The sequence below is a fragment of the Lipotes vexillifer genome, unplaced genomic scaffold, assembly GCF_000442215.2.
Source record: "Lipotes vexillifer unplaced genomic scaffold, Lipotes_vexillifer_v1.1 scaffold903, whole genome shotgun sequence".
NCBI classification, from domain to species: Eukaryota; Metazoa; Chordata; class Mammalia; order Artiodactyla; family Lipotidae; genus Lipotes; species Lipotes vexillifer.
Window position 1 is genome coordinate 1,295,974 of NW_006791919.1, and position 16,986 is coordinate 1,312,959.

Genomic DNA, 16,986 nt, shown 5'->3' on the forward strand with positions numbered 1-16,986 from the left:
GCATCGGCAGGCGGACTCTCAACCACTGCGCCACCAGGGAAGCCCACCCACTCAGTCTTATTTTAACAAAGATAGGCTCTTGGGAAAAAAAAGGAATCCAAAACCAAACTCAAGGGGATAAAACAACAATATTAATTTGTAAAATATGAGATAAACTCAAATATAAATTTTGACTGAACCTTGACCTAAATCAATGTTCCCACTGTTTTGTTTTGTTTTTCTTTTAAACTGTGAAATAAGCAGCCACGAGGACAAGATTACGAAATGGTTTAGTCTTATCATCAAATAAAATTTACTACAGGGTTAACCTGACACAACTTTTTATACCTGAGAGAATTAATACTTTGCTACCTGAAACTGAGTTATAGTTGAGAAGGAGCTGAAGACAAATAAATCAACTTGATTCTAGCAGGAGAGGAAAGCCAAGGCCCAAACCCTACAGAACCTGGACACCAAGGGACCAGGGGGAGATGAGACCAGAGCATGAGTCACCAAAGCCAAGAGACAAGAGTACAATGAGAAGCAGCAGAGGGTCAACAGTGTGTGTGTGTGTGTGTGTGTGTGTGTGTGTGTTGGTGGAGGGCAGGGGGTGTTGGGGGGAGGAACGGAGGAAGGAGAAAGGATAAGTGTGTCATCAGGCCTAGAATCCATCTGTTAGGAGCTGAACTGTGTCACCCCCTCCCCAAATTCATATGTTGAAATCCTAACCCCCAGTACCTCAGAATGGGGCTGTACTTGGAGATAGGGCCTTTAAAGAGGTGATTAAGTTAAAATGAGGCCATAAGGGTGAGCCCTAATTCAACGTGACTGGTGTCCTTATAAAAAGAGAAGACCGGGACACAGCCAACACAGACTGAGGGATATGCATACAAGGCCCGGTGAGAAGGTGGCCATCTGCAAGCCAAGGAGAGAGGCCTCAAAGAAACCAAACCTCCTGACACCTTGATCTTGGACTTCCAGCCTCCAGAATGGTGAGAAAATGTATTTCTGTTGCTTGCAATACCCAGTCGTGGCATTTTGTCATGGCAGCCCACGCAGACTAATATAACGTCCTGTAAGTCCTGGTAAGACTGGCTACTTCTCTCTTCCTCCACCGCTAAGCTTTTGACACAGCCTACCTTTTGACAGTTGCCACCCTTCCTAAGCACCCACAGCTCACTCGGCATGTGCCACTGAAACATCTTCAAGTAGAATGTCACCTCCTGTTTGCTGCCCGTGCACTCCTTCCTTAAAACTCTCTCCTATTGTAAAGCAATTATACTCCAATAAAGATGTTTAAAAAAAAAAAAGTAGGCAGAAGACCTAAACAGACACTTCACCAAAGAAGATATATAGATAGCAAATAAGAAAAAAAACAAAAACAAAAAAAACTCTCTCCTGCCCTGGCTTCCCTCTGGCTACGTCTCCCTGGCTCTTCACTTCCCACCCCACCACTCCTTATTCTCCTTAGTGGCTTCTCTTTCCTCCACTTGTCACAAAATAATGTCTCCCAGACTTTTATCACACACCTTCCCCATTTCTCCCTCCGCCCTCTAAGTGATCCTCACAACATCCACAGCTTCGACCACACCAAGATGCTGGCAGTCCCTCCATCCAGACCTCAGGCCCTGGCTTGTCCCTGAGCCCCAGCGTCTGCTGGAACTCCCTCTCTGCCTGGAGGCCCCACATCCCAAATGGAACCCACCCCCTTCAGCCTGTCTGTGACGACCATACCCAACATCACACAGACCAGAAACTTGGGAGTCATCCCAGACCACCACTTCCCCTGCCCCCTCCAATCCAGTCACTACATCCACCCCACTGCTGAAAGAGGGGTACATCACAACAGTCACCACAAGCATTGACCCAATCAGCTCATTCTCAACAGCTACTGTCAGAAAATAACCCAAAATAAAGGAAAGGTTATATGCACAAAAATGTTCATCACAGTATTATTATTTACAGCAGCAAAGTGGTGGAAGCAACCCAAATGCCCAATAAAAAAGCGGTGTTTCAGGAAATTACGGTACTGAGTGGAATAACACAACGATAAAATGTATCTCGAAACTTGCAGCAGCACAGAAAATACATGAACTCTATGATTACAATCATTCCAAAATATACACATAGAAAACTTGGAAAGGAATACCCAGAAATGACCACAGTTGATATTTTAAGAGTTCGTTAACTCAAGAAGTCTTTTTTAGTTCCACTTTCCAAACTTCCCGTAATGTTTCTTCTTAAGATGATTTTTTAGTACAAAATATCCAAAGGTGAGTGTTAGTAATCTTGGACTTTCTGAGTTGCCTGGTTTCAGGATAAATGCGAATCTTACTACAGGATTCCCTTCAGCTGCCATGCTACCTTCATGTTACATTTGTTGCAACATCCAAAACTAACTCCCACAAAATAACGTTCCCCCCTAAATCCTATTATACTTGTAGCCCTCAGCGTGAGATCCTAAAACTTAATTCTTTCAAGAAGTCCAACTGGACACATAAACAGCTGCAAAACTGCAGAAGTGGGCTCCCAGCATCTGCCACGGTCATTAACTGTTCTCGTAAGAAAAGATCACCACACGCGAGCTGCTGCCAAGAGGGCAACTGCAAAGCTGGAAGCGGAATCATTGAAGGTGAAGCCCCCGCTGCACCCAGGGTCTGACAGGCTCGCTGACTGCCAGGTAAGGAAGGGGCACTTTCCCATCCAAGGAGAGAACTTGTCAACTCTTCCATCCCAGAGTCCATGAGATACGAAACAGGTCACCCCGAAGGATGTAAAATGGCACATGTTTCCTGTAGCAGTTTACCTATACTTTTCTGTTTCTTTTTTCAATTGCAACAAACAGCAAGTATTAAGGTTGGGCTGACAGTTTTACCATTATTTCTCAACACCTGTGGCACGCACGTGTCAGCTAAACCCAGCAGATTTCTCTTCCTCCATGTATTGGGGTATATGAAGTGAAACAGACAAGATGCAAGATCACGTCTGTACCTAGTGGGCTTGTGATAATACAGACCTTTTACAACTGCTGCCTTACTCAACAGTGGTATACATGTTGCTTCTAATTTACTCTGCTGATGAATCCTTTTGAATAGTGAATACTAAATCCTAGTTATACCCATCCTATAAATCCAGATTTTACCCTAACTAAACTAGACTTCCTTACAGCAGAGAAAGAATACGCATAAATATTTCTTTTTTTCTTTTGCGGTACATGGGCCTCTCACTGTTTTGGCCTCTCCTGTTGCGGAGCACAGGCTCCGGACGCGCAGGCTCAGCGGCCATGGCTCACGGGCGCAGCCGCTCCGCGGCATGTGGGATCTTCCCGGACCGGGGCACGAACCCGCATCCCCTGCATCGGCAGGCGGACTCTCAACCACTGCGCCACCAGGGAAGCCAAGAATGAGCATAAATATTTATGTTCAAATTAGGCATTTGTGGTTGGAGATGAAGAACACTACAAACTATGGAATAAGGTATCCCTTAATTTAAATCCCCTCTACTAGATTTTACATTCAACTGTGAAATCTCACTGAAATTAGCAATATTTCTCAAGTAAATAGCTAGGCAGGCGGACTCTCAACCACTGCGCCACCAGGGAAGCCAAGAATGCGCATAAATATTTATGTTCAAATTAGGCATTTGTGGTTGGAGATGAAGAACACTACAAACTATGGAATAAGGTATCCCTTAATTTAAATCCCCTCTACTAGATTTTACATTCAACTGTGAAATCTCACTGAAATTAGCAATATTTCTCAAGTAAATAGCTATTCTGTTGAGTAGCAACATGCTGTGATACTTTCTTTCAAATCCATGTTGGTATAATTTTGAGATACTTACAGAAAGCCACTGCTTAAAAATAAATTCCTGTAGATAAAACAAACTTAGCAGGAAAGCCCATTTCTCCACTTACAATTATTCAAGAAGAGGCACATGAAAGGAATACTGGAAAGCTCACTGAACTTTTTAAAAGGTAACTGAAATCAATGGGCTTTTAAGGAAATGTGTCTAATTTGGCAAAGTTCTCTTTCTAAAAAATGTATTTTGGTAATTTTCCAGAATTCGGTTCTTTCAGTTTGGAAAACTTTAAAAATTCGGAGACATAACTAAATGGTAGCCACACAGATGACCCTCAGCAAAATAAGAGAAAAAATTCAACTTCAGCATCCCCTTAATCTCCCCTTCCTTTCAGTCTCCCAAGTCCCCCAAGATTCTTGGTGCTTTTAGGAAATCACAGACTCCCCCAGACTTTAGTGAGTAAGTTAATTCATTAATTCCAGGTATGAGTAAACAAAAGGCAACTTAATGTAGATTTTTGAGGGTGAAAAGTTACATTTATTTTTACGATTAAAAATGAGAAATAAAATTTAGTCTTTACTTGGAATTGTAGAAATGTGTGCATCATTTCCATGTGACAAGCAAGTAAAGGAGAAAGATGAGGTATTGAAAGGAGTGGTTTTCAAGGGCAGGGGAGTAAAAGCAGACCAAAGAGAGTAACAGATGGCCAGAGGCACTCACTCTCAGGGAGCAGAGCAAGAGACAAAAAAGGGAAAATAATGACAGAAAAAGTAACATTCAAAGAAAGAAGAGTTTCACAAGGATCCACATCCCCATCTTCTAACTTCCTAGGATGCTTCTGCTGAAGAATTTTATATCTTTTTTTTTTTAACATCTTTATTGGGGTATAATTGCTTTACAATGGTGTGTTAGTTTCTGCTTTACAACAAAATGAATCAGTTATATATATACATATGTTCCCATATCTCTTCCCTCTTCATCTCCCTCCCTCCCACCCTCCCTATCCCACCCCTCCATGCGGTCACAAAGCACTGAGCGGGTATCCCTATGCCATGCAGCTGCTTCCCACTGGCTATCTACCTTACGTTTGTTAGTATATATAGTTTCCCATTTATGCTTACAGTTGCAGGAACGCAACAGTATTTAAAAGTCTTCAGCATATATATGTCCATGCTGAAGACTTTTAAATACTGTTGCGTTCCTGCAACTATAAGCATAAATGGGAAACTACTCCACCTGCGAATACAATCAGAGCAGGCAGACCCCAGGTGTGCCACCCTCTTCGGCTCCACTTTAGTGAACCGCTTAGGCAACTGCAGCCTGAGCTTTTTCATAAGATTTTTTTGTATTGTTATTAGTTCAGAGATAACATAACCAGATTACAGAAAATGCAGAAAATAAAGAGGGTTGTAAAAGTAAGTCATTCCTATCTACTACACTAACACGATCACTGTTAACATTTTGGTTTCTTTGCCATCTTTCTTCCTATATATTTTTCATAGAAGAAACTAGAGCCCCGTATCAAATCACAAATTATATGCACTGCTTGGAATCAAACAGATCTGAATATCTGGTGGGGGAAGAAGAGAAAGAACTCCAGGAATCCATTTTCAGAAAAGACTGAGTAGCAACTAACATTTATACTGCGCGCTTGCTCTGTGCCTGACACTGTTTATTCTATGGACATACGTGTGCTTACTCATTTAATCCTTATTACAATCCAAGGAAAAAGGCTCTACTATTACCCAAATACTGCAGGTGAGAAAACGGAGGCAGAGACAGATTAAGCTATGTGGGCCAAGGACAGGGGCTGCTAAACAGAGTCAGGTTTCAAACCCAATACTTTCCCCAGAGCGCAGCCCATCACCATTGCACCACACTGCTTCCCACTGAGCGAGGACTCACTGCCACGTAAGAGAACCAGGCTCTGATGCACCTGCCCCAGGTGCAAAGCCTCGATGACCGATGCGCGATGCGCGGTGATTCTAGGTGGAATGAAGTGTGCATAACTCAGACCAGACCCCTCCTCCCACCCCACCCTTTTCAGATCAGAGCCCTCAGTGTGTCTCTAGAGAAGGTGCCAGAGGGAAACCCTCCCTACCCACCCCTCCATGCGGTCACAAAGCACTGAGCGGGTATCCCTATGCCATGCAGCTGCTTCCCACTGGCTATCTACCTTACGTTTGTTAGTATATATAGTTTCCCATTTATGCTTACAGTTGCAGGAACGCAACAGTATTTAAAAGTCTTCAGCATATATATGTCCATGCTGAAGACTTTTAAATACTGTTGCGTTCCTGCAACTATAAGCATAAATGGGAAACTACTCCACCTGCGAATACAATCAGAGCAGGCAGACCCCAGGTGTGCCACCCTCTTCGGCTCCACTTTAGTGAACCGCTTAGGCAACTGCAGCCTGAGCTTTTTCATAAGATTTTTTTGTATTGTTATTAGTTCAGAGATAACATAACCAGATTACAGAAAATGCAGAAAATAAAGAGGGTTGTAAAAGTAAGTCATTCCTATCTACTACACTAACACGATCACTGTTAACATTTTGGTTTCTTTGCCATCTTTCTTCCTATATATTTTTCATAGAAGAAACTAGAGCCCCGTATCAAATCACAAATTATATGCACTGCTTGGAATCAAACAGATCTGAATATCTGGTGGGGGAAGAAGAGAAAGAACTCCAGGAATCCATTTTCAGAAAAGACTGAGTAGCAACTAACATTTATACTGCGCGCTTGCTCTGTGCCTGACACTGTTTATTCTATGGACATACGTGTGCTTACTCATTTAATCCTTATTACAATCCAAGGAAAAAGGCTCTACTATTACCCAAATACTGCAGGTGAGAAAACGGAGGCAGAGACAGATTAAGCTATGTGGGCCAAGGACAGGGGCTGCTAAACAGAGTCAGGTTTCAAACCCAATACTTTCCCCAGAGCGCAGCCCATCACCATTGCACCACACTGCTTCCCACTGAGCGAGGACTCACTGCCACGTAAGAGAACCAGGCTCTGATGCACCTGCCCCAGGTGCAAAGCCTCGATGACCGATGCGCGATGCGCGGTGATTCTAGGTGGAATGAAGTGTGCATAACTCAGACCAGACCCCTCCTCCCACCCCACCCTTTTCAGATCAGAGCCCTCAGTGTGTCTCTAGAGAAGGTGCCAGAGGGAAAGGGGAGAGAGAGGGCTGAGACACTGAGGGGCCAAAGGTGGCCCCCCTGCTCAAGAGCCCTCCCAGGAGGAGAGAAAGGGCTTCTCCAGACCTCAGAGCAAGACCCAGTCCAATAGTACAGAAGCCAGGACGTTGGTGTGCCCAGCAGCCACCAGTACTCAGGGCAATGGCAGCTCTCAAGCGGTAGAGGGAGGGTTGGGGGATGGGCAGTAGCCCCACCCAAGCCCCATCACAGAGGCAGCACACTCTTTACTTGGGCAGTTTCATTTGAGGAGGAAGGGGAACATACTGGCCAAAAATAAACATTTTCATGTCATCATACTTAAACACTACTAAATATCACTATTATGATGATTTACTAAGAAGTACCGTTTTTTAAGTCATTAATTACTAAAATTTCCATCAATCTATCATTAAGAGCAGAACTGCACCCCAGGGCTTCTGGGCCCGTTCTTCACTGCCTGGAAAGCTCTACCATCCTTCTCTTCCTGCAGCAGTACCAACTCACCCTTCAGGCAGCTGCATGAATGCCTGTTTCCTCAGACAGGCTCTCCCTCTACCCCCAATCCAAAGTCTCCCCTCCCCATCTTTCTTATTCTCACAGCATCCTGTCCTTTCCCTTCATAGCAAATATCACAATTCATAAATATGGCATAAATATCTATGTTCACTTCCACAATGTCTCTCTCCCCTCACATTCCATGAAGACAGAAACACAATTGCTCTGCTCACCATTAAAGACTCAGTGCCTAGTACAGTGCCTGGCACACACTAGGCACCCCAACATTTGATGAATGAATATATGAATGCATTAAAGAAACGAAAAACACCCCCTCCTCCCCTTACTTCTAAAAGTATTATATATAATTTTTAAATTACGGTGAGTTATGACATTTCCATTACAGGTTTGTTATTTTATGCTCTATTAGAAACGCCACCCGACTCCAGGCTCCTATAGCAAACACAAGTTGAAATGTGATCAATCAAGAACCCATCGGGGCTTCCCTGGCGGCGCAGTCGTTGACAGTCAGCCTGCCGATGCAGGGGACACGGGTTCGTGCCCTGGTCCAGGAAGATCCCACATGCCATGGAGCGGCTGGGCCCGTAAGCCATGGCCACTGACCCTGCGCGTCCGGAGCCTGTGCTCCGCAATGGGAGAGGCCACAGCAGTGAGAGGCCCGCGTACCGCAAAAAAAAAAAAAAAGAAAAGAACCCATCAATAAACAAATACAAAATCAATCCCATTCTTGTATACCAGCAACACCAATCAGAAATGCGTTAAACAATTCCGCTCACAATGACCAAAAAAACCATAAAGCACCATGGCACAAGTCTAACAGAAGATGTGAAAGAGTTTTTACACATAAAATTATAAAATTTCATTGAAGGACATAAAAGACCTAAATCAATAGAGAAGTATATCAGGTTGCAGACCGGAAGCCATGAGACCATAAAGATCTCAATTCTCTCTAAATTTTTATATAAACTGAATGCAAGTCCAATAACACAAAATTTTTGAAAAATAAACAAGCCACATGCTTGGAGAATATATGTGCAAGTTAAGCTGTGTGGAGGGAGCGAGAAGATTGTGATGTGCGTTTGATTCATCAACCGACACAAATATGGAAAACATCATTTTGTGTGAATCCCAGTAATTTAACTATTATGGGTATGCAATGTTACTTCCAATGTTTTGACTCTTTCAAATATTTTCTCCATTTTAAGTTGTGAAACAGTAAATGCTACAAGTTCAGAAAAGCTGGGTTGTGAGAGATGTGTAGGGGAAATAGGTAGAGAGGGGCTTCCAGGGCGAAGGAAAGATCCAGGAAAAAAATAAGGTAAAAAAGCAGAAGACATGTTTCAGAGAGAACCAAGTATGGCTCACAGAGAACACATATTCCCATAGAAAGCCAGACAGTGATGGATCTACAAACGGTACAATGAAGTGACTACAGCAGTGTTATCTACACAATGATCCTGCCAAAAAGTGGGACACCGGTTACCTAAGTTGGGACAGGTGCATACCCTATCTCCCTCTTGGAGATCCACAGTGCACGGTCACAAATAAAAGTCCGCCTTCTGTAAAGAAGAAACTTATTTTTTTAAGTTTATTTAAAGAAACTTGTTTAAAATGTTGTTTAACCAACACCTACCTGCCCAAGGAACGCTTTTTTACAGTAACATTTACAAACTTTTCATGGAACAACCCACCTTGGGAAATGCTGTATTCTAGTAAACAAGCCTTTTAAAGGTCTGAACCAGAATAGAGGTTTAAGGATTTGAAAATAAAAGGCAACAATCAACCGAACACTGTAACTGATTAGATGGATGTAAGAGTCACAGAAAATAGAGAAGTCGGTGATGCTTCTGAAATCCAAAGTCAAGATGATGATAAGAATGTTATTAGCACAGTTACATTAAAGACGGTCAACTATTAGGTAATGGGCACTAAGCGTGGATTTTGATGGGTTTGGAGAGACAGTGAGATATTCCCCTAGAAAGAAAACTGAGCAAGAAGTTAAAAGCCTTGGAGTCCAGTGCCAGATCTGACCCTGGTTAACCTTTTGAGCCTGAGCAGTTCTCAGATACAAGTAAGTAGTTATGGTGGTGGCCTAAAGGCCCTTTCAACTTCATCACTCTACCATTCCAAAAATTAAACATTCGAAGTCAAAATACCAATACACTCAAGTTCTACCTTTAAAGGAGGTGTGAAATGTTTAAATACAGGATACAAATAAACAATTCAAGAATCTGAATATATGAGTTTAAATATATATGGATGAGAGGTTTTTAAGAGATTATGCAATTATAGATGTTGAAGAGAGAGCCCCAAATCCTACTAAAGCTATAAAGTCTAACTCTAGCCCCCTCCTCCAATGTCACAGAATACTTAGTATTCTGCTTCTGCAGAAAGCAGATTCCTGAACCTGACCCAATGTGGCAGTTCATATATTTTTATGAATACCTCTCAACAGCCTGAAGAGTTCAAGCAAGTGAGAACTCTTTGCTAGACAGCTCACCACATCAGGCGTAAGTCAAAACTGTAGTCAGGGCTTCCCTGGTGGCGCAGTGGTTGAGAATCTGCCTGCCAATGCAGGGGACATGGGTTCGAGCCCTGGTCTGGGAGGATCCCACATGCCGCAGAGCAACTGGCCCCGTGAGCCACAACTACTGAGCCCATGCATCTGGAGCCTGTGTTCCGCAACAGGAGGGGCCGCGACAGTGAGAGGCCCCGCGCACCGCGATGAAGAGTGGCCCCTGCTCGCCGCAACTGGAGAAAGCCCTCGCACAGAAACAAGACCCAACACAGCCAAAAATAAATAAATAAATTAAAAAAAAAAAAAACAAAACTGTAGTCAACTTATTACAACTGTAAGCAGACTGCATGAGGACTGCAAAAATAACGAGCCATGCAAATTGGCCTAGGCCCAATGTTTATAAAAATTAAACTTTTCCTAAAAGCATTTAGGCAGGGACTCTAAAATGAATAAAATAGTGATGATCCCTTTGAAGCCCTTTCAAAAGAAAGAACGAGCAGCTAGGAACTGGGCCTATTTGCAATCTGAACATTGCAAATAGCGCTTCAGAGTCTAATAATATAGAATTTAAAAGGAAGCAGCACTGAGGGAGGAGGGAGAGGTGCACAGTGGCAAAAGTAAGTGGGGCCAGCAGGAGTTTTTCAATCAATGTTTTTGGTTTGTTTTTAATTTTTGGGTTGAAGTGTGCAGAAAATACTTTCACGAAACCAGTGAAAATGAGCAGGCAAATAATATGCACACACACAATAATGAAACCAATAACGAATAACCTGGTCCGTTTCATTGTCCTTTCAATGCAATTTTCTAAAGTCTCTCCAAGGATGTGGAATTCTCTTTTTTTTTTTTTTACGAGTTTAAAAACTTGTACAATTTTGAATTGTATTTTCATTTTAACACAGCAAAATGAAGCCATCTGTGTAACTTCAAAGCATCTTGAGTCCACGCAGAATTGATCAGAAAGTCCCTGGAAAGCAGAGACCTGGTCTCCTCCTGCCTCTCCAAGCTATCTAGGAAAGCCAGGCACCTGGTATTTTTAGAAGCTCAGCGTTGTTGTTTATCTGATAAGCAAAGGAAGAATGTCAATTTTCACTTATCTCCAGACCTCAATTTCAAAAACTGCCTATCTTGGATGAGTATAAATTCTATACCAATTCTTTTCTTCCTTGCCTTGTCCAAAGTCTTATCCCCTAAGTTCCAGCTCTGCAATGGTGCTCCCACCAATCCATCCACATGCATCAGGCCCTGAGCTCTGACTGGATGCCCAGCAGCATACTGTGCTTGAAAAGACTGGAGACCAGAGATCAGACAAACCCCCTGAAAATCCCCAGAAGGCCAGCAGGTTCCCACAGAGAAGACAGTGACCAGGAGAGGGTGAGAAAGACAACCAGGCAGGGCTGGCTCCTTGGTCTCCCACCGGCAGGTTGAATCTTGTTTCACCAAGTCCCCCTCACTTGGGGAAGGAGAATAATGCAGGGTTGCCAAGCACAAGACCCAGAAAAAAAAAAGAACAACTCAGAAGCATCTGAACCAGATCCTCAGCCCTGGTCCAACCAAGGACACACGCAGGAACCCTGACTCCAGGGGACAAAGGAAGAGAGAGACTGTCAGGGTGGGCTCACTCTCTAACTCTGCAAAACTCACTCCTTAAAGTGGCCCAGAGCTTCCAAGAACACTGTCTCACGAGGCAGCACATTGTTCTGTAAAGCACACAGTCTTGGGCTTGATCGCTACTAGCCCTGGGCACGTTACCCAACTCTCCCAACTACAGACATCTCCTACTGAAGGAGAGCAATGAGGATTAAATGAAACAGGCTATGGAGAGTACCCAGGATGCAGCCTGACACAGCGCAGCACCCACTACTTAATGACAGCAGCATGAATGTCATGTAACAAAATATAATTCTTTGGGGACTTGGCATTTCTTGTCCGCTATGCAAATATGCCTGAAGTCTATGAACAGCCTTAGTGGGGTTGAAGCAACAGCCATGCTGAACCAGGATGAGGAAGGTTGGGACGCTGGCAGGTGGGGAGGGAAGAAAGCAGGAGGACACCAAGGATTTGCTGTACACCAGGGCCGACCATGTAATTCAACACCTTCTCCCATGGAATGGTACTTTATACACCCTCAGGGTCCAAAAAAGGATCCTCTCCTCTCTCCTCGGACAACGAATTCACCAGAAAGAGGCTTCCTAACATCCCAACCAATCCGGCCTTCAGAGGCAGATGTTCAGAGACCCGACCCCTTTGGCACCATCAGAGGCTGGGGGAAATAAAACCAAGGACCAAGAAGGAACAGGCATTGTTTGGGTTCCTCCCACTCTCATGCTTTTGTCTCAGTAGCATGTGTTGGCGTGGCCTTGGTCACCACGGCTGTCACAGTCATCTCACCAACATCCACTCTCTGGGCACACTGTGCTGCCCTGCTACATCCTTTGATACACAATGGATTTCCTTTGCTGCTTTTTAATGCATGGCCTTGCATCAACTGTGTGCTTAATACAATGCAAATTGATGAAGACACTGGCAACTGAAAAGAAACCTACGACAGGTTATAAGAGCATCCTTCATCCTTCTCAGCTGGTAAGTTGGAAAGTGCTCCCTGTTAGAACTCAAAAGACCACGTGTGTGCATCCCCTCTAAATATCCAATTGATGAGAATCTAATGGCCTCAGGAGACAAAACTTACTGCACCTATACTACAGTCTCTGAAGACCCCAAATGGTGTCTTAGCTTGAAATAATTAAAAAGTAACAGTAGAACTTTCAGTCTTCATAGTCTTATCTTAGGAACAAAAAAAACCAATATTGACTTTTCCATTTGCCCGGGAGCATTCTGAGAAATCCATAAATAATCGATGATGACGCCAAGTGTTCGAATCCACTCTGCTCCTGCACTCGGCGGTCACCCCTGGGTCAAGGTCAGGAGACTCCTGCCCGGCACCATACTCCATTCCACCCCAAGGACGGATACCACTTCCATTCCACTTTCACGTGGATGCCTAAGCTTGTTCACTTCCCCTGTGGGGAAAAGATGAGCGCAGAAATCCTGTGGAATGTGTGTTCCCACAGAGCTCAGAAATGTGATGATCTCAGAGGATATTGTAAAGAAAGACCCTTGACACTTCCCTAAGGAAGAATGTCTTCTGTAAAAGGCGACTGCCAGGACAAAAAGCATGTGCTGGGAAAATCTACGGCCTGCTGCTGTGTATGACTCCAATTCTGATGTCCCACTTCCTCTTTATAATCACATTCCTTCCCTCCTTATTCCTCTTCTAAAAAGACACTCTGGCATTGGGTCTCAGTAAAGAAGTAAAGTGCAGTGTTCTAATAAAGGCTGGGAGATAAAAAAGGCTAAAACAGATTTCAATAAATATCAAATAACTATAAGTCTACTCCATTCCACCACTTTTAAATGTCCCCTCACCCCCCAAAATAACTTATTTTTAAACATTGGCAGCCTAACTTTTTAAAGTTTCATTCACTTAAAGTTTATTCACACAGGCTATCAAACAGCAAAGCTTTTGAACAATACAGTTTGAAAAGTTGGGATGTCACTAATCTAGGCTTCCAAACCTATCTCACAGTGGTTTTTGAAAAAATCAATTATGATAATACATGTGAAAGTGATTTGCAATCTGCAAAGGGCTAATCACATAATCAAACTGCTGTCATTCCTGGTATTAAAAGATATCATACCATACAGTGTGGACCTTGGAATCAGAGATTGGAATTCACATCTCACCTCTACCCCTTACTAGTTACCTACAGAACTAGTCAAGTTACCAAACTCCCTGGGCCTCAGTTTCAACTGTAAAATGGAGATAATACCCACTTTACCAAGTTGTTGTGAGGGTTAATAAAATAATGTGTGTAAAATCCTTTTCACACAGTAAATACTAAATGACAGTTTTAACTACCGTTAGGCTGTTTAATTAAAATCCGAAGGTCCAGCTATTGAAAATAGCAGAAGGGAGGGGGACGAGAGAAGAATCTCACCCAAAAGGAGGACAAATGTTAAAAACCTTTAACAACCTACATTCTGAGGATTCCCCTCTTGGCCCACTCCTACACCCCACTCCTTCCCCACTGTTGTCGGAAACTCCTCGTTGCTTTGCATAACCGCAAAGCAACCAAGGAGGGTCAGTCTTTTAACTCCAGGCTTGACAAAGTGATGATTCATCCCATCCCATGAAGAGGGTGCAGCTTGCAGCCAGCCTCATCACACGTGGGGAATCCATCGGACAGCCTGCAGCCAGAGACCAACTATTTAAGAGGCTTCCCCATCCGTGTCTTTGGTAGCAGTAATCTTATGCTTTGCATTTTGTTAATGTATACTCCAATGAGTACTTGGGAGGAATCCAATTGTGCTATATTTTACAAAACAATTCACAACATAAACGAAAAGTCCAAAATGGCAAGACAACGATGACGAAGGAAGTCTCCCTCTGTTCGCTGCCCATGACACAATGTTTTGCCAGGCAGTGTGTTAGTTATAATGACAAACAGCTTGACGGTTGGACAACATCCCACCTCAACTGCACATCATAATGGCTCTGGAGGACAAATCCCACTGCTTTCCAGCCTGGCCTGAAAATCTGACCACATCCTCCAAGAAAAAGACGAACCCTCACGGTAGCTGGTACAGCTCTTTTCCATTACCACTTAGTGGGCAGGAAACATTTTTTTCCCCAGGAGTAAGCTCTTCATTCCCCTTCTAAGGTTAAGAGACTTTCAAACTTGGTTGTCTTAAAATGAATAGCCAATGCGGTGGTTCACCGGTGGGCCCTCAGACTTGTCAAAGAAGCAGCTCTAGGTCATTTCCCAGCCCTGCCTCAGCCAGACTACTACAGCTAAATGTCTCCTCAACTATCACCACAGTAATTCTAACCTTCAGCCCAGCTTTGGGATCCTTCCACCAGTGTCCCATAGGCACAAACCATGAATGCCTGGAAATGTCAGGCTCCTCCCAAAACGGTTTTGCTTGGAATACTCCATTCAAAAAACACTCATCATTCAATCCACCCTGGCTCCCTCCCGAGGTCAACCAATCCTCCTGGGCTTCTTGATTCCAATCTAGGAAAGGGTCACTTAACATATGCCCAACACATTACATTCAATTCTACCTCCCCCTAAAAATAATTCCCATTCACCATAGTGGCAACTGTTCTCTTTTCTAGTCCAGATGACCCACATTAGGGGAATGAAAGCACAGAAGTCATGACTCCTCAACTGAAAACCCAAAGGGTGGTGTGTATGATGTGTTTTCTGGGAAAGACCGTAAAGGGTTTTTCAATTCAGTGTTACCTAATCTGATTCATTTATTTAGCAATGTCTAATTTTCTAGTGGTTTTCCCCCCAAACATTCCTGGAAAATTGTTTTACTATATTACAATGGAGAAAATGTATTCTATGTCAAAATCAATGCTATAAAATCTGCTTCCTACCCATTCAAGCCAATATCTACTAGCTACAAACACGGATCCACAGGCACATAAATACACACAAATACCCTGATTCATAGCCAAAAAAAAAAAGTCTTCTTCCATTGTAATTAAGAAGATTTGATTTCAGCAAAGTAACAATGAGAGCGCCTAGAAGTCAGGGAAGTACACAACTTGTTGAAGCAACAAACGCTCGGCCGCAGCCTGAACAAAGCATTACAAATAAGCTCCAGAAACCCACACAGCAAGCCCTTGGACAAAATGCTGTGTGTTTGTAATCAACCCTCCAGTGCACTCACATCACCCACTCCCCAACCCTCTGCCCCGGCCCAGCAAGCACCCTCCAGGACTCCCGTTCCTAATCTGGTTTCCATTCCAGCCCCGCCCCCTCCCCTTCCCTCTCTAGGACCGTGAATCAATCCCATCCCGGGCAGGAAACGAGACCCAAGGCAGCCCCCTCCGCTGCGGCGGAACAAAGGAGCATAACTCAGCTGCACGCGCAGGATGCCCCGTCCGGTCCTGGGCCCCTTCTCCCCCACCGCCGGGGCACGCCGCACCTGAACCCCACTCCCCAGGACGCCCCATTGTTCTCCCTCCGCTTTCCTTCTCGGAGGAGGCCACCCCGTGTCCTTCCGTAGAACCAGGGGGCCAGGAAACAGCTGTGGGCCAGAGAGATGGAGGGGTGTGGGTGAACACCAGGAAGACCTGAATTCCACTTTGCCCACAGGTACGAAGGGGATGGGGCAAAGTAAGAATAACTTAGTTTAGCGCCCTCTACTCTCCCACCCGCCCCCGAAGCAACTGCGGAGTCGCGACCACCCTGCCCGACCTCCAGCGTGCGCGGTTCTCGCCGCAGCGCCGCCTGGCCCCGAGGAGAGACCGCAGACCCCGCTGACCCGTGTCCCGCGGACTGCGGCGGGGCCACGGGGACCCCAGGCACAAAGGACCGAGCGGGCAGGGCAGCGGAGAGAGGGAAAGCGCTCGCACTACCTCGCCGGACGCCACTCCGCCTCCTTATCGTCCTCCCTCTCCGGCGCGGTCCGGGACGCGGGCCCTCAGCGAGGCTGCGGGGCTCCCGCGCAGTTGCTCAGCAGACGCTGCCGGCGGACGCTGCCCAGCGGCTGCCGGCCCCTCGCGCCCGCGCTTCCACACCACCGCGACGCGCGGCGGCCGGGTCTCCAGCGCGCGCCCGGCTGCAGAGTGCGCTGCCGCGGCAAAGCTCTGCGCTGCGGCTGGAGGCGCCCGGCCACTCCCCTCTACCCCGAGGGCGGAGAGGCCGGCCGAGGGGCGGGGGCGGCGACCTCGCAGCTTGGGATTCGCCCCTCTGAGCGCCGGCAGGACCGGGAGCCACCGCCTCCCAGCCGACTCACCTCCAGCCGCCCGGTGCCGGGGGCACAGCGCCCCCCGGTGAGCGCGGGTGCAGCCTCCGCCCCCGGGGCCAGCCTGGCTGGGGCAAGGAGTGGAAAAGAGGAGGAAGGAGAGGCGTCCCTCCCAGCCCCACTGAAGGCACAGCCCTTCTACCTTTCTCACTCCCGGATTTAT

At 45.4% G+C, this 16,986-nt stretch overlaps 1 protein-coding gene across 1 annotated transcript in view; it reads right to left on the reverse strand.

Annotated features, from left to right (window-relative positions):
- MYO1B (myosin IB) overlaps positions 1-16,630 on the reverse strand; it is a 187,044-nt gene extending 170,414 nt beyond the window's left edge. The window contains 1 exon segment of the mRNA XM_007464958.1: positions 16,435-16,630. The gene's annotated coding sequence lies outside the window, so the exon portion shown is untranslated.
- Positions 16,631-16,986: the final 356 nt, after the last annotated feature.